General features: G+C 39.6%; 1 long non-coding RNA gene across 2 annotated transcripts in view; it reads right to left on the reverse strand.

Annotated features, from left to right (window-relative positions):
• The window catches only part of LOC112442963 (uncharacterized), a 159,994-nt gene that overhangs the window by 71,551 nt on the left and 66,090 nt on the right, over nt 1-22,353 (reverse strand). Inside the window, exon 5 of one of the 2 annotated variants that reach the window (XR_009491987.1) lies at nt 16,923-17,861. The exons of the other annotated variant lie outside the window; for it this stretch is intronic. This is a non-coding gene — a long non-coding RNA (uncharacterized lncRNA). Of the gene's footprint in view, nt 1-16,922; nt 17,862-22,353 lie in introns of those variants that run through there. 2 annotated transcript variants of the gene reach the window in all.

Genomic DNA, 22,353 nt, shown 5'->3' on the forward strand with positions numbered 1-22,353 from the left:
ATTTCCTTCTCCAATGAATGAAAGTGAAAAGCGAAAGTGAAGTCGCTCGGTCGTGTCTGACTCTCAGCGACCCCATGGACTACAGCCAGGCTCCTCCATCCATGGGATTTTCCAGGCAATTTTCCAGGCAAGAATACTGGAGTGGGTTGCCATTGCCTTCTCCGAAAAGTATTCTAATTCTCCTATAAGAATGAAAGGTTAACATGAATGTAGAGACATTAATGGTTCAAAGGAACCCACTGACACCAAGTGGAAAGCAAGAGCAATAAATGATCCTGTACAAAGAAGGTTACAGCCAATGTTTCTGGGGACCAGGGAAGTTTTAGACAATTTTTCTTAACAGCTGTAAGAAGAAGGATCAGAAAACAATCTTAGAGGAAAGTGTGAACAAGGTGTAATTTAAACTTGCAGAGGCAGCTGGGGTGCAAGATAGTAGAAAAAAGGCTTTCTAAGCAAAGGGACCTCTGTGAACAGAAGGTGTGAGGGATACATAAACCTTTTTAAAAAGGAGAAAGTAAAGTGGGACCAAAGGGTAGAGGGTGTTGAAATGCCATGATAGGATTTGAATTTTAATCTGTGAGCAGAGTGATTATATGATAACTGGGTTTTGTGTAGTTGTTAAGGCTGCACATATTTGGGAACAAGATGAGGGAAGTTAGGCCAAAGAGGGATGAGGCTGGAGTCAGGCAGATGGGTTAGGATGACGTGGGCATAGTTTAGGTGAGATGTAACTCTGGCCTTAGCTAGGTTATGGCAGTAGGCACAGAGAATGAAGAGAAAGTAGGTATGCTATTTTGGTAATAGATCCCAAAAGGCAGAGCAAATGCTTGAATATTTGGGATAGTCAAGGGTTAGGAAGAGCTTAATGGGAAGGGAAGAAACATTAAAAAATGAGATTGAAATACTCATATGGGAAACTTAGAGTAGCAGATATTTTCTGCTTTGCATTATAATGACTTATTATGATAATTATCTTAATAAACGAGTATTCATCAAAAGAAGTGCTTTTTTTAAAACTTAAAAAAATTAATTTATTTATTTTTAATTAGAGGATAATTACTTTACAATATTGCCCTCGTTTCTGCCATATATCAACAGGAATCAGCCATGGGTATACATATGTCTCCTCCCTCTTGAACCTCCCTCCCATCTTCCACCCAGTCCCACGCCTCTAGGTTGTCACAGAGCACTAGGTTTGAGCTCCCTGCATCATACAATAAATTCCCACTGGTTATCTATTTTACATGTTTATGTTTCAACGGTAATGTTTACATTTTAATGGTAATATATATGGGCTTCTCTGATAGCTCAGTTGGTAAAGAATCTGCCCGCAATGCAGAAGACCCCAGTTCTATTCCTGGGTTGGGAAGATCCCCTGGAGAAGGGAAAGACTACCCACTCCAGTATTCTGGCCTTTCAACGCTACTTTCCTGATTTAAGCCACCCTCTCCTTCCCCCACTGTGTCCAAAGCCTGTTCACCATGTCTGCGTCTCCATTGCTGCCCTGCACGTGGGTTCATCTGTACCATAAAGAAGAGTTTTCTATAAATTATTTCATTTGAAATACATTTTGATTCTGTTTCAAAGATATAGAAAAATGAAAAAAAAATCCACAATATATTTTCTCTTTTGAGAAAGAGAAGGTCATTTAGATAAAAGCCAGCAGACAGTGAAGGCAGTGGTCTTAGGATGTAAGCCAGCCTGGAGAGCAAGGGTCTGGACAGAACCTCACCAGCTGAGTACCCCAGACTTGGGTTCTTTTCAAGCCAGTCTGTGTCTTGCTCAATATCTCTTGGACTTACACATTGTGAACTGGCAGGGAGGAAAGCAAGGGAAAGTGTTTTGGAGATAGAAGGGCTCGGGGGAGGGAATAATTTTTTCCCTGACCTTGGACAGCTTAAGAAGAAAGAGAAGAGACTCTATTATAAATCCATGAGAAAATGGAACATTAAAATCAATACTAACACTATTCACTCATCAGTTCATTCAGTCCTATATCCACAACTCTTATTCTGGGGATCTTGGATCAGCTCTCTGTTTTATGAAGTTTTCTGCCTCTGTACTGAAGAGAATCCTGACACAAGACACTTGTTCTCCTTATTTCTCTAAGCCATAGGATGCTCAGAATGCTGTACCTCTGCTATACATATGTATGTAATGAGATGTGTGTATTTGGGATGTGTGTGTGTGTGTGTGTGTCTGTGTATAATACTTAGTTACCTATGCTTCAATGTTCTATCGTATACAGACATTATCTTGATGTACCAAGACTCTCCATTAAAAAACTCAGTTTAATTATTGTCTAAGGTGTAATCATATCTAAGAACCTTAGAAATTCTGTTCAAGTTGATATACAACAAAACATAATTACTGTTCTAAAAATGTTAGACTCTTATTTCAATCTATTGATAGTTGAACACCTACGTTTGTGTTTTTACATTTCTTCTTAACATTATGTGGGCTTCCTTGATGGCTCAGTGGTAAAGAATCTGCCTGCAATGCAGGAGCCACAGAAGACATGGGTTTTATCCCTGGGTCAGGAAGATCCCCTGGAGGAAGACATGGCAACCTACTCTAGTATTCTTGCCTGGAGAATCCCATGACTGAGGAGCTTGGCAGGCTATGGTCCATAGGGTCACAAAGAGTCTGACATGAGTGAAGTGACTTAGCATACAAACATTACTCAGAATGTTAGTTATCTGATCAATAAACCAATATAAGTCATTTAAGAAATCAGATGAACTAGTCTCTTCATGAGAAAACAAAGTCAAATTTTTAAAAAATGTGCTTGTATTACATGCTTCACTGATAACCTCAGGGAAAAGACATAAAGTTATTATTTAGAGCTTTGTAAATCAAAATTATTAAAACAAGTCTGACTTGTCCTAAGATTCACCTTAAATATGAGAACCCAAGTTCTTATTTAAAACAAGCTTCTGGAAATTGCCTGGTGGTCCAGCGGTTAGGACTTTGCACTTTCACTGCTGGGGCCCTGGGTTGGATCCCTGGTCAGGCAGCTAAGATCCCACAAGCTGCATGGCATGGACAAAAAAATAAAAAAGCTTCTGAGCCAGAAGTTCATTTTGTTTTTTGTTTTACTTAAATGGTTATCATAATAAAATATTAGGAATTTTGTTTCTTTATTTTCTTGAAGTTTTGGCAAATAATTGATTATATAAGCACATATTTATTCCTATAAAACAATCAGAACAAAAAATATAAATAAAAACAAAAATTATCAGAAGTTTTTAAATTTAAGGTGTGCTATAATCTAATTTAATAATAATCTCTGGACACAGGAGAATATTTGAGTAGTAAAAGTCTTTCCTGGTTGGTTTTAGACACACAAGTATCCGAAGAGCTTGTAGTTTCAGTCTCAGGTCTCAGAGGTCAGAGAGAGAACAGAAACCCAAAGCCTCACCAGTCTGGCTCTCAAAAAGCTTATTCTTTTTTAATTGACTTGAGATCACATATAGACAAAGAAAGAGCCAGCACAAACCAAAGGGCAGCTACCATCCTTCACCAACTCCATTGACACAATTTATCAAATGGTGAAACAATTAAACTGGATTTCAAACCAGTCAGTTCTAGGAAATCAACCCTAATATTCACTGGAAGGACTGATGCTGGAGCTAAAGCTCCAGTACTTTGGTCACCTGATGAGAAGACCTGACTCATTGGGAAAGACCCTGATGCTGGGAAAGATTGAAGGCAGCAGGAGAAGGGGGTGGCAGAGGATGGGATGGTTAAATAGCATCACAGACTCGATGGACATGAATTTGAGCAAACTCTGGGAGACAGCAAAGGACAGGGAAGCCTGGCACACTGCAGTCCATGGAGTCACAGAGTCGGACACAACTGAGAGACTGAACAATAGCAACTACCATCACTCTGAAAACAGTAATGATAACCATAACAACTTATCATCTTTGAGCAAGCACATAAGTACACAGACACAAAGAGAGAGTGAAGATTTCCACATAACCAGAAGCAGAAGCAAATTCAGCCAAGATTCGAAAGCAAAAGGAGGGACTCAGCATCAGGTTAAAGAAAAAAGAGAAGAAACGGCAAAAGTAAAGTTCTAGTGCTGCTGGATAATTACCCTAGAGGCCTAGAAGAGATAAGTCTATGAAGAACACTTCTTGGACAAAACAGTTTAATTGGTTCTGATTCAGGAGTCCACTTGGACATGTTCAACCATTTCCAAAACAAACTCTAATTTTTGAAAAGTTAAAAACATTGTCCTTGTTCAAATACAGAAAGAGCACATGTCAAAAATTGTGTTCCTGTTAGTTAACAAGGGAACTGGCAGGATCACAAGACTGATTCAAAGAAGAATTCATGAAGCAAGAGATTGATATAATCAGAAAGCTAAAGAAATGCAGAATAAATTTTCTAATAAATAAAAAATTGGTTAGTATCTTATGGAACCATACAAGCATAATAATTGCCATTTCTACCAGACTGACACCTACCAAGTAGAGTTCTAGCTTCATAATGTTTATGTTGTGAGTGCTATGCTTAGTGATTCAATTGTATGTGACTCTCTGTGACCCTATGGATTATAGCCTGCCAGGCTCCTTTGGCCATGGAATCTTCCAGGCAAAAATACTAGAGTGGGTTTTCATTTCCTCCTGCATGTAATCTTCCCAACCCAGGGACTGAACCCACATCTCCTGAGTCTTTTACATTGGTAGGTGAATTCTTTACCAATAGTGCCACCTGGGAAACCTTATAATGTCTATGCTTTAATCAAATAAACAGTGAAGTCTCACACAGGTGCATTTGCCTAAATAATTAATTATGATGTATGGGGACTTTGAGGGCTTTGAATAGAGTTTGGCTTTTATCCAAAGTGTAATGCTTTCAGTAGAGTGATGATGCTGGCAAGGCTTAGGTATTGGCAAGGGAAACCGAGAATGCTCTGTGGATTCTAGATATATTTTAAGGAGGAAGATATCCAGGATGATGATCAGGTTACTGGCATGAGCAACTGGGGTATTTGGGTGTCATTTACTGAGATAGAACTGGAAGAGGAGCAGATGGAGAGGGGGATGGGAAGTTTAATTTGGGAAGCCATAGGTGAGAGATGTTTGTGAGATATCTAAGAAGTTATTTTAAGTAGACAGTTGGACATTTAGGTCTGGGGCCCAGAGGAGAGGTCAGGGTAAGAGAAAATGGACAGTCTGGGATGGAAAAAATGAAGGCATGGATGACCTCAAGAAGGGGAGATTCTGAGTGAGATAGGTGCTTAGACTGGAGGCCCTGGCCCTCCAACCTTGAGAGGGCAGGTAAGAGAGGAGGAGTCTGAAATGGAGACAAGATGAGGGCCACTGAAGTCAGAGAACCTGGAGAGTAAAGAGAAGAGAGTGGGTTTTGAAAGTTGATCAAAGAAAACTCTGAGACTTTGTCACTCCTATGGGTTGGACTGTGTATCCCCCAAAACATATATTGAAGTCCTAACCCCTGTTACCTTAGAATATGAAATTAATTGAAAATAAGTTCCTTGCATCTATAATTAGTTAAGGTGATGTCACGTAAGTGCTGAACATCCATAACTTGATCAAGAGTGGCCTTGTTGAAGGATGAGACAGAGCCAGGCTAGAGTGGACAGTGGAGTGAGCCATGGGCTCCTGGAGGCAGCTTGGGGAAAGCTGTGATCCCCAAGCTTTGTGTGTTCAAAGAAGTTCCAGGAAGTTTTGGAAAGCTGTGTACCACCATCATAGTGGCATACTGACAACCTTTCATTATAATTTTAAGTAATTTCAAAAATATATATACATACATGTTTCAGCATTCTTTTGGGTTCTGCATCCAATTTCAACATGTGTGTTTAGGGGGATACGCCTCCCACTGAAACTGGGGAGGACTGTGTGGCTTCTGGGTGCAGCCTTTCTGTTTCTTGTAGGAAACAGATTCCAGCCTCCAAGACCATCCCTGAGTTCCAAAAGAACAGATTTGAATAGTTATTAATACAGGAAGGGAAGGGATGCCATGGCAAGTGACAGGCAGCCAAGAAACAATAGTACAGCCTTGGGGCAGGTGGGTCTATTGGTAAAGAATTCATCTGCCAGTGCAATAGACTCAGGAGATGTGGGTTCAATCCCTCAGTCGGGAAGACTCCATGGAGGAGGAAATCAGTCCTGAATATTCATTGGAAGGACTCACGCTAAAGCTGAAACTCCAATACTTTGGCCACCTGATGCGAAGAACTGGCTCATTGGAAAAGACCTTGATGCTGGGAAAGAATGAAGGCAGGAGGAGAAGGGGACGACAGAGGATGAGACGGTTGGATGACATCACTGACTCGATGGACATGAGTTTGAGCAAGCTCCAGGAGTTGGTGATGGACAGGGAAGCCTGGTGTGCTGCAGTCCATGGGGTCGCAAAGAGCTGGACACGACTGAGGGACTGAACTGAACTGGGGCAGGGTCCTGGTTCCACGTCAAGGTATATGCATAGCAATGCCTTTAAGCTCTTTACAGAACTGTTGTCATTCAATCATTAAGTCATGTCTGATTCTTTGTGATCTCTTTGTGTCACTTTTTCTATTTTTTTCCCAGCTATTTGCCATGAAGTGGTGGGACCGGATGTCATGATCTTACTTTTTGGAATGTTGAGTTTTAAGGTAACTTTTTCACTCTCCTCTTTCACCTTCATCAAGAGGCTCTTTAGTTCCTCTTTGCTTTCTTGCATTAGAGTGGTATCAACTGCATATCTGAGATTGTCGATATTTCTCCCAGCAATCATGATTCCAGCTTGTGATTCATCCAGCCTGGTATTTCACACGATGTACTCTTCATATAATTTAAATAAGCAGGGTGACAATATATAGCTTTGTCTTACTCCTCTAATTTTGAACCAGTCTGTTCTTTCATGTCTGGTTCTAACTGTTGTTCCTTGACCTGCATACAGGTTTCACAGAAGACAGGTAAGGTGGTCTGGTATTCCCATCTCTTAAAGAATTTTTCAGTTTTTTGTGGTCTACACAGTCAAAGACTTTAACTAGTCCATGAAGCAGAAGTAGATGTTTTTCTGGAATCCCTTGCTTTCTGTATGATCCAACTGAATGTTGGCAATTTGATCTCTTTATAGAATTAAAACCCAACAAATGAAGGATGTCTTCACACTAGAGAAGCTCATCAAGAAGATTACCAGAAACAGATTAGAGCAGTACAGGCCCTGTACTTACCCTAATCTTATCAACAACCCCACCCTGAACCATTGCCATAAAACTCCTCACCAAACACCCCTGGGTTGGGACACAGTTTCTGAGGGCAGGAGCTCACTCTGTCCGCCTTTGCCTGGCAAAGCAATAAAGCTATTCCTTTCTACTTCACCTAAAACTCTGTCTCCAAGTTTTGGTACTGGTGCACAGAGGCTGAGCTTTCAGCATCACCACCAATAAGCAATTGATGGTAGGGCACCAGCAGTCAATTCAAATCTGGACCCTCTATCTGGAGATAGCATTAGATTCCGCCGATTGAGGGCTTAGTCCTACAAGACTGAACCCCGCCTCCCCTTCTGACACCAGTCTCAAGTCCAAGTTGTCACCTGCATTCTTATACTTCAGAGTGGGGCTTCCAATGACTAGAAGGGCTCACAGAACTCAGAGAAACATTTTACTTCCTAGATCACTGGTTTATTAGAAAAGATGGAAGAGACAGAGGTCAAGGTATGTGGGTGAGGGCTTGAAGTTTCCATGCCCTTTGAAAGCACACCATTCTCAAATCTCCATGTGTTTGCCAACCTGGAAGCTTTCTGCACCTCATCCTTTTCAGTTTTATGAAAGCTTTAGTACATGGACATGAGTGATGAAACCATTGACTATTGGTAATTGAACTCAATTTCCAGTTCTTCTCCCCTCTCTGGAGATCAAGTTGTGGGACTAAATTTCCAACCCTCAAATTACATGGTTCTTCTGACTATTAGAGCCCATTCTTAGGGAGTCTTCCCAAACCACCTCATTAACAAAATAAAATATACCTCCATCACTCTGTAAGAAATTCCAAGGGGTTTAGGAGCTCTGTGCCAGACATGGAGATGAAGACAAAGGTTCTCTATATATTTGTTATTTAAATTTATATATAAATTTATTTATACTTATATATTTGTTATGTAAATTTAAAGGCATGTTGAAATTTTAAAATACAACTATTGTGAGGTTTTTAAAAATTTACTTATGGAATCAACATACAGTTATAATTTGGCATTCAATGATTTCACTTAAAATATTCATGATGAGTTGGAAATTTTATGTCATTCTTTTTCCCTTGGAATCTTATTTCCATTTGATTTTATTTCTTCCACAGGATTTTATTATATCTTTACGTTTGGAAATCATTTTTGAGCAATGTTTGCAACAAATTATAGACATTGAAATTAAATTTTTTTAAAAGTCCTGTAACCATAATCTTCTATGCATTAAATATTTTCTTCTGGACTGAATTAATATTTGCATACAATTAGTCAAGACAATAGAATGCATTATACAATTTGATAACTTATTGTTAAATATATAAAAGTTACTAGAAATGTGCCAGTTAAAGGGATAGATGGAGGGTTTTTTCCAAGGTAATTTAAGTATCCAAGTTCAATATTATTTTTTGTGAAAATGAGACAGAGTTCTGCATCAATACTTTTCCTGTTTTTGACTTTTATTAATACCATCCCTGAGAACCTTTTCACAGAATTAAGTAGACAAGAAAGAAGGACTTTGTTTCTAGCAGTGTCATTCAATTCTTCAAATGCCTTCTCAGGTTTATGGCAAAAATCAGAGAGTATATATCAAAAATCACTTTAAATAACATTGTTTGGCAAAAGATTCAGTTCTCCTTCAGTTAGGGTGAAAGAATTAGAAAAATATCTTTTACCCAGTTTCTACAGTTATTCACTTTCTCAACATCTATACCAACATTTCTGTTAGTTTGTTGTTTGATTTTCGCTGTGCTGGGTCTTTGTTGCAGTGTGAAGACTTCTCTAGTTATGCACGGGCTTAGTTGCTCTGTGGCCTGTGGGATTCTAGTTCCCTGACCAAGGATCTAACCCATGTGCCCTGATTGGAAGGCAGATTCCTAGCCACTGAACCACCAGAGAAGTCTCATATACCGCCGTTTTGAATTGCCCTTTTGTTAGGCATTGGAAGGGTGAAGTGACTGACACCGGAAAGGATGGAATTTATGAGGTTTAAGCTTTCTGAGCCCTTAGTTGCACCTGCCCCGGCAAATGCTGAGAGTTAAAGCCTTTCTACCTGAAATATGGCTCATGGCTGGGAACACTAGTGTCACCTGGGCATGCCCTGCGCATTGTGAAATATGTAGACCCTCAAAACCCACCCAAACCTATCAAAACAAGATCTGCATTTTCACGTTTCCCAGAAGTTCAGTGTGTGTGTGTGAGAGTGTTTGCATGCACACGTGCACTCAGTTGCTCAATCATGTCAGACTCTTTGCGACCCCATGGACTGTAGCCCACCAGGTTCCTCTGTCCATGGAATTTTCTAGTCAAGAGTACTGGAGTGGGTTGCCTTTTCTTACTACAGGAAATCTTCCCAGAAGTTCAGACATACTTTGAAATATGCTGCTCTTGGGTATTCTGTGTTAGGAAGGTAAACCAGGTTGCTGTTAGTAAGCATTTCTCATAAATTGTTTAAAGAGATGACAGAAGAAAGGGACCTGGGTTTACAAGTCTCTAGTATTTGGTGTGTTTTCTTTGCTTATTTAAAATAAATAAATTCTCCTTTAGACCAAATTTTGTATTCGTAATATTTTTCTTAAAAGGGATTCCCAATACTTTATAACCTCCAGGACTTCCAAAACTTGTGTCTGTCCCTGGCCAAGGGTGTTCATGGAGAGTAGAAAGCGGAGGGGAAGAGGAAGAAAAGAGAATAAGCTTAATGAGGAAAAGCACCAAAGTTGAGCCTCAGTGAGGTGGGCCTGCTTGGGACTGGCATACCAGTTTGACTGGCTGTGTGAGATTTTTTTTTTTTTAGCATCTCCTGGTGGGTGCTAGATAGGGAACTGGTGGGTGTATGGGTTCTTCTTGCTTTGGAGGTTTACATGATGCAGGTAAGGAGGTAGAGAAGAGGGATGAGAAGATTAAAGTCACATGTCTCTCATTGTTATCCTCCTGATACTCCATGGCATGGGAGGGAGTGTATGTGATCAGCCTTTTAGAGCTGAAGAAACTCAGACTGGAGTCAGATAACTTTCTAAAATGCTACAAGGGATTTCTAAATCCCTGACCCTGTTTATCACCACTCTGCGCCCCTCCCCTGCAAAACCAGATAGCTTGGCCTGCTTCCTGGGACTTGATCTCCTGCTTGATGGAGGGGTCCTCTGACCCTCCATTCCTGGATAGGTGGGTGCATAGGGGATGTTGGCCTTTAGCATTACCTCTGTGATGCCTCTGAAAGAAGAGCTGTCCCTGTGTCAAAGGCCAGCCTGGCTTAGCCGTGGGTTCCACCTCCTCCCTCTGCCCCTGGGCTCAGATGAGGTGTTGTGTGGTAGGCTATGCAATATGGCTGCTCCAGCAGCAGATACGGCCAGGTAACACCACTCGGGTGTGTGCGAGGAGTCAGTGTCACAGGAGGTAAATTGAGGAATAAGACACAGGTATAAGGGGTAAGACACTGGAAAAATGAGTTCCTCTCCTCTGAGGGATGCATTTGGATGATGTCTTGTGCTTGGAACCCTTGGTCTTGGTAAAAAACGTTACTACCTTCAACTGGCTTCTTGTTTCTACCTCATTCCTCATGCCTTGGGTTGGTACCTTCCCAGAAAGCCGTAGCACACAGTTCTGCCTCAGCTCTGCTTCCCCAAGTGTCCTGGACCAGGCCTTACCAAGGAGGCAGCAGAGTTTGAAGTCCAACTCCTCATTTTCAGAGCTTCCTGTGTGCCATGCACCAAGCTAAACTCTAGAAATACAAAGTCAACCAAGAAAGATAATGATCCCTTCCTTTGGTGAGTACAAGTCCAGGTTTTCCCATCTCCTGGTCCTCTGTTCTTTCTAGACCGCATCCTAATGATTGCAATGGTTGGTTTGTTTCTCAAACATGGATGGATGTTGCACCGATGCATCCTATTGCAGAGCTAAATTCCTCCTGTCACACTTCTGTTTTCTGAGTGGATTTTGTTTGAAAGTATAGCTTGCTCTTTCTGTGTATATGAAACAGAAAGAGAGCAGAAAACTATATACCTCACAAAAATCATTTATTGAAAGTGGGCTTTTTTAGAAGATATACTGTCTGTTCACGCCATTGAATGTGACTCATTTTATAGTAATTGAGCTTATTAGCCATCTACAGTGAATGACCACACATATGCAGCCTTCTAATTCTCTTGTCTTCTATGTAGGTGTCATTATTCATATTTAATTAATTCATTTACAGAGAAAGGGTTGAGGACTAAACTTAACAAAATAAAACATTGACTTCTGGTGTAATCTTAGCCTCTGGTGAAGAACTTAGTAGCCTGCTTTGAATAACGAAGTTGGATATTTCAGAGGATTCAAAGCGGGCACAGAATGGACCATAGGGATCATGATATCACACAGGAAGAAACTGAGTCCCACAGAGGGTAGAGGGCTTTTCCTGAGTCAATGATAGACCTGGGACTCAAGCATCATCAGGCCCTCTTACCATCATGATGTTTGGGAACTCTTTTATCAGAAAAAAACACTGTCTATATATTGTGATATTGAAATATGCATCCATTTACTGCACTCCACTCTTAAGAGTGAACAACTGGGATGAAGTCTACTTTTCAAAGAAAAGGCCATAACCTTGGAGTCACACATTGATGAGGAAAGCATTCCTCTTTGCAACTGCCTCGTAAGAATTTGGGAACAGCTGTAGCATAGGCGACAGTGTATAATGCCTCCCTCCACTCCAGTGACAAAGCCAACACTATGTTTGCTAAATTTTCTAGATGATTTCCCCTGCTTTACATTTTGTCCAGATTAAAAATATCCAGAATACCCTACATGCAATTTTGCAGGATTGACAACGTTTAACGATGCTAACATCTTGGTAATCATTACTTTGAAAATGTGCAACAAAATGCTGGGCCTGAAGAAGGGGAAATGTTCACCTCATCAGGCTGTTTAGTGCATTTCAAAGTGCATTGATCCACTGGGAAAGAGTTTGTATGAGACTGTTCAGCTCTATTTTTCCCTTAAGCTAATTTTTTGAAATTTTCTACATAAGAATAATGAAATAAACTCCAATGAGATTAATTTAGTTTATTGCTTTCTATAATTAAACCCCAAGTTAAGACTAGTAACTGCAGATATGAGTAAGCAACTAAATTAAACATGTTTTAACTAGGCTTTAATAGTCTAAGTCTATGCTGGAACCAGGGACTCAGGTAGTATGTCAATGGAATATCTCTCCTATGATATCAAACTATAAAATGGAAATCTTTGTTAAGGTTTTGATAAAAATTGGAATATTTTACTTTCTGACTTTTTAAGCATGTTCTCTCCCCCACTCCTGCAATTTTTATATTTTCTATTTTAGTGTGAAAATGTGGGGATATATTTCTATGGTTAGTGTGGAGTAGTTAAAAGAATTCTACATTTTCATTTAAGTGTTCTAATTCCAATTCTACAACAAAACAGCTGCTAGACAGAACCACTTAATCTCTGTTTCAACATCTATCAGATGCAAGGCTTAGTCTACTCAACAATGTCTGTGTTTCCTGTCCCATTCAGTGACTCTTAGTGAATATCAATTTGAGCTGTAGCATTTATTTATTTATTTATTTTTGGCTGCACCATGTGGCTTGAGGGACAGGGCTCTTAGTTCCCTAACCAGGGATCAAACCCTCTGCAGAGGGAGCACAGAGTCCTAACCACTGGACCACCAGGGAATTCCCTGGGCTGCAGCATTTAAATGTACCTTTAGTCTTGCTTTGGTTTTTATCATCACATATTTAGAGATACTGGCTTAGGTTCCTTTGAGAAATAATGTTGTACAAGGAATTAATTTTACAGATACTCATATGTAATAATCAGTAATGGCCCAGGAATTACTCAAAGTTAATCAGATTTTAAATCCTTCAGAATCTTCATATTCTCAAATTATGGTAATATATATCTTCCTAAGAGACATTTTCTAAATGAAAGGGATTATTGAATATCCATAATAATTTCCAATTAGTGAAGAAAGACATCTAGCCTCTTGTGGTTTGTCACATTCAGGTGAAAAACTCATTTGGATAAATTGCTTATTTGAAACATACTTTATAATACAGCTTTCTAAGTTTGTATGCTGAAATACAAACTAAAGGAAATCAACCCTGAATATTCATTGGAAGGACTGATGCTGAAGCTGAAACTCCAATACTTTGACAACCTGATGCGAAGAGCCGATTCATTGGAAAAGACCCCGATGCAGGGAAAGACTGACGGCAAGAGGAGAAGGGGACGACAGAGGATGAGATGGTTGTATGGCATCACTGATCCAATGGACATGAGTTTGAGCAAACTCTCAGAGATGGTGAAAGACCGAGAAGCCTGGCTTGCTGAAGTCCATGCAAAGAGTCGGAAACGACTGAATGACTGAACAACAACAAAGTTTGTATGCATTTAGTCAAACATTCTGCAATCAAAGATCCCCCTTCCCAAGAACAAATATCTTCCTGTCAAATAATAGATGATAGAAATATTGCATTTGGTCACTAACCAACTCTGTGAGTTAGACAAAGTAAAAGTGAGAGTTGCTCAGTTGTGTCCCACTCTTTGTGACCCCATGGACTATACAGCCCATGGAATTCTCTAGGTGAGAATACTGGAGTGGGTAGCCTTTCCCTTCTCCAGGGGAATCTTCTTAACCCAGGGATTGAACCCAGGTCTCACATTGCAGGCAGATTCTTTACCAGCTGAGCCACAAGGGAAGCCCCAAAATACTGGAGTGGTTAGCCTATCCCTTCTCCAGCAGATCTTCCTGACCCAGGAATCGAACTTGGGTCTCCTGCATTGCAGGCAGATCCTTTACCAACTGAGCTATGAGGGAAGAGAAAGACACAGATGTGTAGAACAGTCTTTTGGACTCTGTGGGAGAGGGAGGGGGGGATAATTTGAGAAAATTGCATTAAAACATGTATAATATCATATAAGAAATCAATCGCCAGTCCAGGTTCGATGCAGGATACAGGAAGCTTGGGGCTGGTGCACTGGGATGACCCAGAGGGATGGTATGGGGAGGGAGGTGGGAGGGGGGTTCAGGATGGGGAACACGTGTACACCCGTGGCAGATGCATGTTGATGTATGGCAAAACCAATACAATATTGTAAAGTAAAAAAAAAAATAATAATAAAAGAAAAGAAAAGAAAAAAGAAAAAAAAGAGAAACTCATATTTATATTCTAATTTTACAGTTTGTTTTTTTTTAACTGACTTTCAGAGTTTAATCACCTTTGCCAATTTTACACAGCTTTTCAGATGGGTCAGAATCTAAGTCTTTCAATTACTCTGTTCCAGAGGTCCTCAACCTCCAGGATCTAATGCCTGATGACCTGAGGTGAAGCTGATATAATAATAATAGAAGTAAAGTACACAATAAATGTAATATACTTGAATTATCCTGAAACCATCCTTCCCCCTTCACTGTCTGTTGAAAATTTGTCTTCCACAAAATCAGTCCCTGCTGCCAAAAAGGTTGGGGACCACCACTCTATTAATTACATCACAGGTTCCTTTGAATTGCCTAACAGGAGGAAAAGAATTGTTATGGAAGGTTAAAAAGTGACATCACAAATGAATAAAAACAGCAAAACAAAAGCAGACCAATTGTCCAAAGAATCCAGGGGAACTATTTGGAACTATTCAAATAATTTCTCTCACATGTAATTGTTCCTGTTCCTCTAATCCTTATTAGAAATGCAAGTGAATTGTTGAAAAGATAGGTTGAAGAAGTAGCTTTCATAAGCAATGTTAAGGCTTGAACTAAGCTATGGAAGCTAACCAAAGCTCAACTGTTGAGGGAAATGCTTTTCTCCTTCAAACCTATAATGTAGGGCAAGAGACAACACATCAATGAGCTGAAGATGGGTGGTGACCTTGATGGAAGGCTTAAAGAGCAATTGAATAAAACCTGAATAAATTAATTCAGTTCAAACTTATGTAGATTAGAACACAGGTTTGCTGGATACTTAATTATGCACTTGAAGTCAGAGAAAATATCAATAACTGATTGCTGAACAAATATAGTCTGTTTGCCATATTAGAATTTCTCCAGATAAGAAAGAACAACCTACCTTTTTATGATTAAATGTTCATAATACTTGGCACAGTTGAATTGTCAGTGAACCAATTACTTGAGAAATAAATGCAAAGACTTCATATCTTTGTTCCACTGTTCATCCTTTGGGGAAATTTCCTCAAGAATGTATTTTTTCAAATTGTTCATTTGTGTTTAAGAAGTGTTAACAGAAGTTAGTGGTAAGGCAGTGATCCTCAACCCTGGATGTCCACTGGGCAACTCACGTGTGCGAACTGGGTGGAGAACTCAAGCTGTAGTGGGAAAGATCCTAACATGAGAAGACTAAGGTGAAAACCAGTTCCCAGGTGAATTACTGGAATTAATTTTTAAAAATCAGATTAATTTTTACTAACCTATTTTCTATAACATTTGAATTATAGTCCTTATACCTGGGTGTTATAGTTGTGTTGTAGCTTATGTAATTGGGGGACTTCTTTGACAAAAGAATATAAAAATACATTACCTTTGCAAATACTATAAAACTGTACAGCAATACTATAAAAAAGAACACAAGGCCAAGGGTCAACAGCTTCACAGTAAATCTCACTCTGACTTTACTATCAGGTTATTGACAGGGTCTTGTTGAAGAGTGGCTATAAGACTGCATTATGCTGCTGCTGCTGCTAAGTCGCTTCAGTTGTGTCCAACTCTGTGCGACCCCATAGACGGCAGCCCACCAGGCTCCCTTGTCCTGGGATTCTCCAGGCAAGAATACTGGAGTGGGTTGCCATTTCCTTCCCCAGTGCATTAAAGTGAAAAGTGAAAGTGAAGTTGCTCAGTCCTGTCCGACTGTTAGCGACCTCATGGACTGCAGCCTACCAGGCTCCTCCGTCCATGGGATTTTCCAGGCAAGAGTACTGGAGTGGGGTGCCATTGCCTTCTCCGAAGACTGCATTATAGCTTTACAGAACTCTGTGGGATATTATCGTCAACAAACAACATTGTAACAGTGGGAGACTGGAAGGATGCAGTGCTGCATGCAGCATTTGTAGAGGAGATGGAGTCTATTGTAAAATTCATAGGTTGGAGGAGAACCACCATCATTAGTTCATGTACATTGAAAGTTTTTCCCCTAATATTTTATAATCAAGAGATAATCACTATCAGATTTTCTATTGTTCAAATAGCTTCCTTTGGGGCTAAAAGATGTCATCCTTGAAATCACTAATTCTTGTCAGAGTTAGGAACTTGAATCTGGAACAAGGAAAGTAGCTTGCTTACACAGAAATGATATAACATGAAAATCTCCTCTGACATTTCTTATGTAATGTCCTTTTCTATATCTTGGAGATCTCATCTCCTCACATGGCTTCAACAGTCACATAAGTCTTTTTCCTCACTTGATGCATGCCTTGATTGCACATTATTTCATGTGCTGAGGAAATCCAAATAGCAGTCTCCAGTCTTCTCTCCCGAGTGCAGGATATATACAAGTGCCTATCAGATCTCACATTTCACCTTTGTTGTTGTTCAGTCGCTCAGTCGTGTCCGACTCTTTGTGACCCCATGAATCGCAGCATGCCAGGCCTCCCTGTCCATCACCAACTCCCGGAGTTCACTCAAACTCATGTCCATTGAGTAGGTGATGCCATCCAGCCATCTCATCCTCTGTCATGCCCTTCTCCTCCTGCCCCTAATCCCTCCCAGCATCAGAGTCTTTTCCAATGAGTCAACTCTTCACATGAGGTGGCCAGAGTATTGGAGTTTCAGCTTCAGCATCAGTCCTTCCAATGAACACCCAGGACTGATCTCCTTTAGGATGGACTGGTTGGATCTTCTTGCAGTCCAAGGGACTCTCAAGAGTCTTCTCCAACACCACAGTTCAAAAGCATCAATTCGTCAGCGCTCAGCTTTCTTCACAGTCCAACTCTCACATCCATACATGGACAGTGGAAAAACCATAGCCTTGACTAGACGGACCTTTGTTGGCAAAGTAATGTCTCTGCTTTTCAATATGCTATCTAGGTTGGTCATGACTTTCCTTCCAACGAGTGAGCCTCATTAATTCACAACAGCAAGCATAGTAACTTCCTAGTCCACTACTGGGACCTCATCTTAGTGAGGGACATACTATTCACACAGCCCCCTGAGCAGGAAGCCTTAGAATCATCTAGACTCCTTCCTCTTTCTCACTCCAGATGTTAAATCAGTCACTGTGTCCCTTGGATTCTGCCCCTGTATCCGTAAGTATTCCTTTTCCTGTACTCCATTGTTTCTAATTTGAACCAGGTCCTCATTGTCTTGCACTACACTATTGCAATGTTTGATGAACAGATCTACCCTCTCTCCAATGCATGACTGGAGTATATTTGCACAGTTAAAATTTGATCATGTTTGCAATCAATCAGATTTGATCATGTTTGCAATCATGTTTGCAATCCTTCCTGTTTTGGAAGATAAAATCCTAAGGAGCATGCCACATTCACTTTGTGATCTCTGACCTGCTGTCCCAGCCCCATTGCTTTTTGGTTCGATATGGAGGAACCTCTTACAGTTCTTTACATGCCAGCTTTCTCATTTCTCTGCCTTTGGCCATGCTGGCTTCCTGGCTTCCTTGGCTACTTCTGCATGCATCCAGACTGAGTTGGGGGCTTCTTGCCTGGGAATGAGAGAAGAGAAAGTAGATACAGCAAATTTATGTGAAAGAGAAAATAGGAAAATGAGGCGGACTACTTGGATCATTTCAGGTCAGCAGAGGGTAACTGTGGCAGAGCATGGTAAAACCTATCAGAACTCTCAGTCCCCTCAGCTTCATGCCTAGCTTAGGAAAGAATGACAAACATTGGTGTTTTGAATTAGATTTCTAATTTAGTTTTATCTATTTCCGCAACCCAATTTTTAAGATTTTAATGATTGTCATATCATTTAGTGATGGGGTCAATCTCTAAAACCAGTGAGTTACTCTTAAAATCAAAGAATAAAGACAAAAACCATATTCTGAACCCTAATCCATTTTGGAAAATTGATATTATGTTTCCTTAATTATTTGGTAGAATTCATGAATGAAGTTATCTAGAGATTTCTTTGGGAAGGTTTCTGAATAAAAATACATGTCTTTATTATGGGGCTACTTGGATTTTCTTTCCTCTTATGTCAGTTTTAGTAATTTGTGTCTTTCAAGGAATTTGCCTTTTACATTGTTGAATTCAGTGATATAAAGTGATTCATAAATGTCATTATTCCTTTAATGTCTATGGATCATCCCTGATGTTCTCTCTTTTTCTTGGTAATTTGTGCTTTCTCTGTTTGTGTCTTAGTTAAGGTAGGTGTTATTGATTTTGTTAACATTTCAATGAACCAAATTTTGATTTCAGGATTTTCTTTATTATTCATCATTTTTCTATTTCATTAGTATCCACTCTTACCAGTACTGTTTCCTTCCTTCTGCTTATCTTGGGTTTAGACTTCATTCCCTAGATTCCTAAGGTGAAAGCAATAATGATTGATTTTAATTCTTTTCTGTTTTTTATATATGCACACATGCTAAGTCGCTTCAGTTGTGTCCGATTCTTTGCAACCCTATAGACTGTAGCCCACCAGGCTCTTTTGTCCATGGGTTTCTCCAGGCAAGAATATTGGACTGAGTTGCCATGCCCTCCTCTGGGGGATCTTCCTGACCCAGGGGTCGAGCAATGTCTCCTGAGGCTCCAGCATTGCGCATGGATTCTTTACCACTGAGCCACCAGGGAAACCATACAGAGCTATATAATTTCTGCCAAACACTGGATCCCCCAAATTTGGATAGTGATAATTTTATTATCATTCATTTGATAATACATTCTAAAGTTTTCCTTGAACCATGGGTTAAGACATGGCTTTCTTAATTTCCAAATATTTGGGAGTCTTCTGATGTCTGTATTTTGATCATTTTGTGATTTAATTTCTTTGTTGTTAAGAATGTACCCTGTATGATTTCAATTTTATAAATTTTCTTATAGTTTGTTTTGTGACTTAGCATATGGTCTTTATGATGAATTCTGCATGATCACTCTGGAAAAGACATGTGTTGTGTTTGTTGTGTTATTGATTATGCTATTCAAGTCTTCTATATCCACACAGAGCATTTTGTATACTTATTCTATCACTGAGAAAGGAGTACTGATATCTAAAACTTCAGTTATAGCATTTCCTATTTCTCCTTTCTGTTACATTAGTTTATTTCTTTGTGCATTTTGAATTTCTCTGATTAGGTATATACACATTTATTATTTTAATGTCTTCTTGATGACCATGTTTTTTATTATAGCATGTCCCTCTTTATCTCTAAAAACATTTTTGTCCTGAAGTATAATTTGTTTGAGATTAATATAGCTTACTCAACAGTCATTTGATGAAAATTTAAGAGATATACCTTCTTCTGTGCTTTTCTCTCTTATAAACCATATATTCATTAAAAAAAATTCAGTCTGATAATCCTTTACTTTTAATTAAAGTCCAGTGTCAATTCATGGACTTACCAAATAATCAGTTGTATTTAAATATGTCATCTTGTATTTGCTATGTTTTTATCCCATTAGATCTTTGTCTTTTTTTCCCTTCTTTCTTGCTTTCTTTTGGATTAAGAGTTTTTAAGGATTCCATTTTATGTCTTCTACTGTTTTGTCAGCTATGCCTCTTTCCTTCTCTTTTTTTTTGATATATAAAATTACAAGTATTTACATATAAATGCTCATAATAGTATACTTTCATTTTTCTCTGAAATTAAGCAAAAAGAGAAAATAATTTATATTTATTTACATATTTAGTTTTTTTGGCACTCTCCTTTCTTTGTGTAGACCAAATTTCCATCTGGAATCCTTTTTCATTTAGTCTGAAGAACTTCTCTTAATATATCTTGTAGTGTTTGCCTGCTGGTGACAGATTCTCTCAGTATTTGTTTGCCTAAAAATGTCTTTATTTTTCCTTCATGTTTGGGGGATATTTTTACAAGATTTTAGGTTTAGTTTTTCCTTTCAGTACTTTAAAGATGTCAATCTAATGTAGTCTGACATACATTGCTTCTAATGAGGTTAACAATGGCTCTTTTCTTTTTTTCTGATTTCTTTAAATTTTTTCTTTTTATGCCATTATCTATTTTGGACAAGGCTTTTTCAAACACTCAAAGATTCATGAGATTTATATCATTTTGCTAAAAATAAACAATTTACATTTCTGTTAACTGACTTTTCTTTTGGTTCTGCATCATATTTTGCTGTTTCTTCACAATGTCTAGTAATGTTTTGTTATATACTGAATACTGTGGGTGCTATGTTGCCAAACAGCTGGCTTTTACACTCTTCTTTAGTAAAATATTGAATTTTGTTCCAGCAGACAGATAATTAATTTTCTTAAGCTTTACTCATTCAAGGACAATTTTTATGCTTTGTTAAGGACCACTGAACCAGACGGAGAAGGCAATGGCATCCCACTCCAGTACTCTTGCCTGGAAAATCCAATGGATGGAGGAGCCTGGTAGGCTGCAGTCCATGGGGTCGCAAAGAATCGGACACGACTGAGCGACTTCACTTTCACTTTTCACTTTCATGCATTGGAGAAGGAAATGGCAACCCACTCCAGTGTTCTTGCCTGGAGAATCCCAGGGAGGGGGGAGCCTGGTGGGCTGCCTTCTCTGGGGTCGCGAAGAGTCGGACATGACTGAAGCGACTTAGCAGCAGCAGCAGCAGTGAACCAGTGAAGTTGCTCAGTCATGTCCGACTCTTCTCCAACCCACGGACTATAGCCCACCAGGCTCCTCCATCCATGGAATTTTTCAGGCAAGAGTACTGGAGTGGGTTGCCATTTCCTTCCCAGGGAATCTTCCTGACCTGGAGATCGAACCCAGGTCTCCCGCATGGCATACAGACTCTTTACTGTCTGAGCTACCAGGGAAGCCCTTGTTGAGGACAACTTACAATAGTTTCTACTGTGAAATGAGATTAGCATGACCTTCTCTGGGTATCCACTGAATGTAAGGGATATTTAATGAGATGTCTCTACTCTGATTGTCAGTACTCAAGTGTATCCCAGACTAGGTGAGGTCTAATAGTTTTTCAACTCAAATTTCCTCAGTAACTTCTCTATCTTCGATAGCTGTTTTTTACCCTGTCTTAAGAATTCTGCCCTATGCATACAGTTTTGTCTCGCATCCAAGAATAAAGGTAACCACACGCAGCATTCTGGAGCTTTATTTCTGTATGACTCTCTTTTCTTCTTTCTTGCCCCATAATTTCCAACCACCTCTTAAGCCCAGAGCTATGATATCTTCCTTTTCCGCCCAGTGAGACCCTTGCACTCTATTGCGACTCCCTGCCTCCAAATGCCTCCAAGGAGACAGCTGGTATTAACTATGATGCTTGGCTGAAGGCTCCCTGACTCCCCTGGGGGACCAATGGATCTGTGTTGCCTGTTGTCTAACATCTAAAAATAATCACTTCCTATATTTTGTTCCGTTTTATAGTTTTCTATGATGAGAAGATCAGTCTGGTACAAGTTATTTTGTTATGGCCACAAGCAGGAGACCTCTAACATGTTTTGAAATATCACTGGTGAGGTTATAGCTCAGCCAGTTTTGCGAGTTTTAAAAATTCATTTGTCTTATGAATATTCCATGAAGAACAGGTTTTTTCCCCCTACTTTAACAATATTGACTAGACTTCCCCAAGTCCTGAGGAGTAACATTTTTGCTGTATAAACCTTAGATAGCCTTCCAAGGTTTGCCATTTCAAAACTGAAATGGCAAAAAAAAAAAAAAAAAGAAAGAAATGATCAAAAGTATACAAGCAATTTTATACATCCCAGTGCAATTTTTTGAAATTTATCTTTGACTGTGTTGGGTCTTCACTGCTGCTTGGCCTTTTCTCTAGCTGCAGTGAGGGGGCGGGGGGCTCAGGCACTAGGCTTCACAGGCTTCAGTAGTTGTGCTTCCCAGGCTCTAGAGCACAGGCTGAATAGTTGTGGTGCAAGGGCTTAATTGCTCCAAGGAATGTGGGATCTTCCTGACCCAGGACTTAAACCCATGGCTCCTGCATTATCAGGTGGATTCTTTACTACTGAGCCACGAGGAAACCCCCCAGTGCAATCTTAATGTTGTTTTATAAAAGGCAGAGGGAGGT

Source organism: Bos taurus, chromosome 20, assembly GCF_002263795.3.
Source record: "Bos taurus isolate L1 Dominette 01449 registration number 42190680 breed Hereford chromosome 20, ARS-UCD2.0, whole genome shotgun sequence".
NCBI lineage: Eukaryota > Metazoa > Chordata > Mammalia > Artiodactyla > Bovidae > Bos > Bos taurus.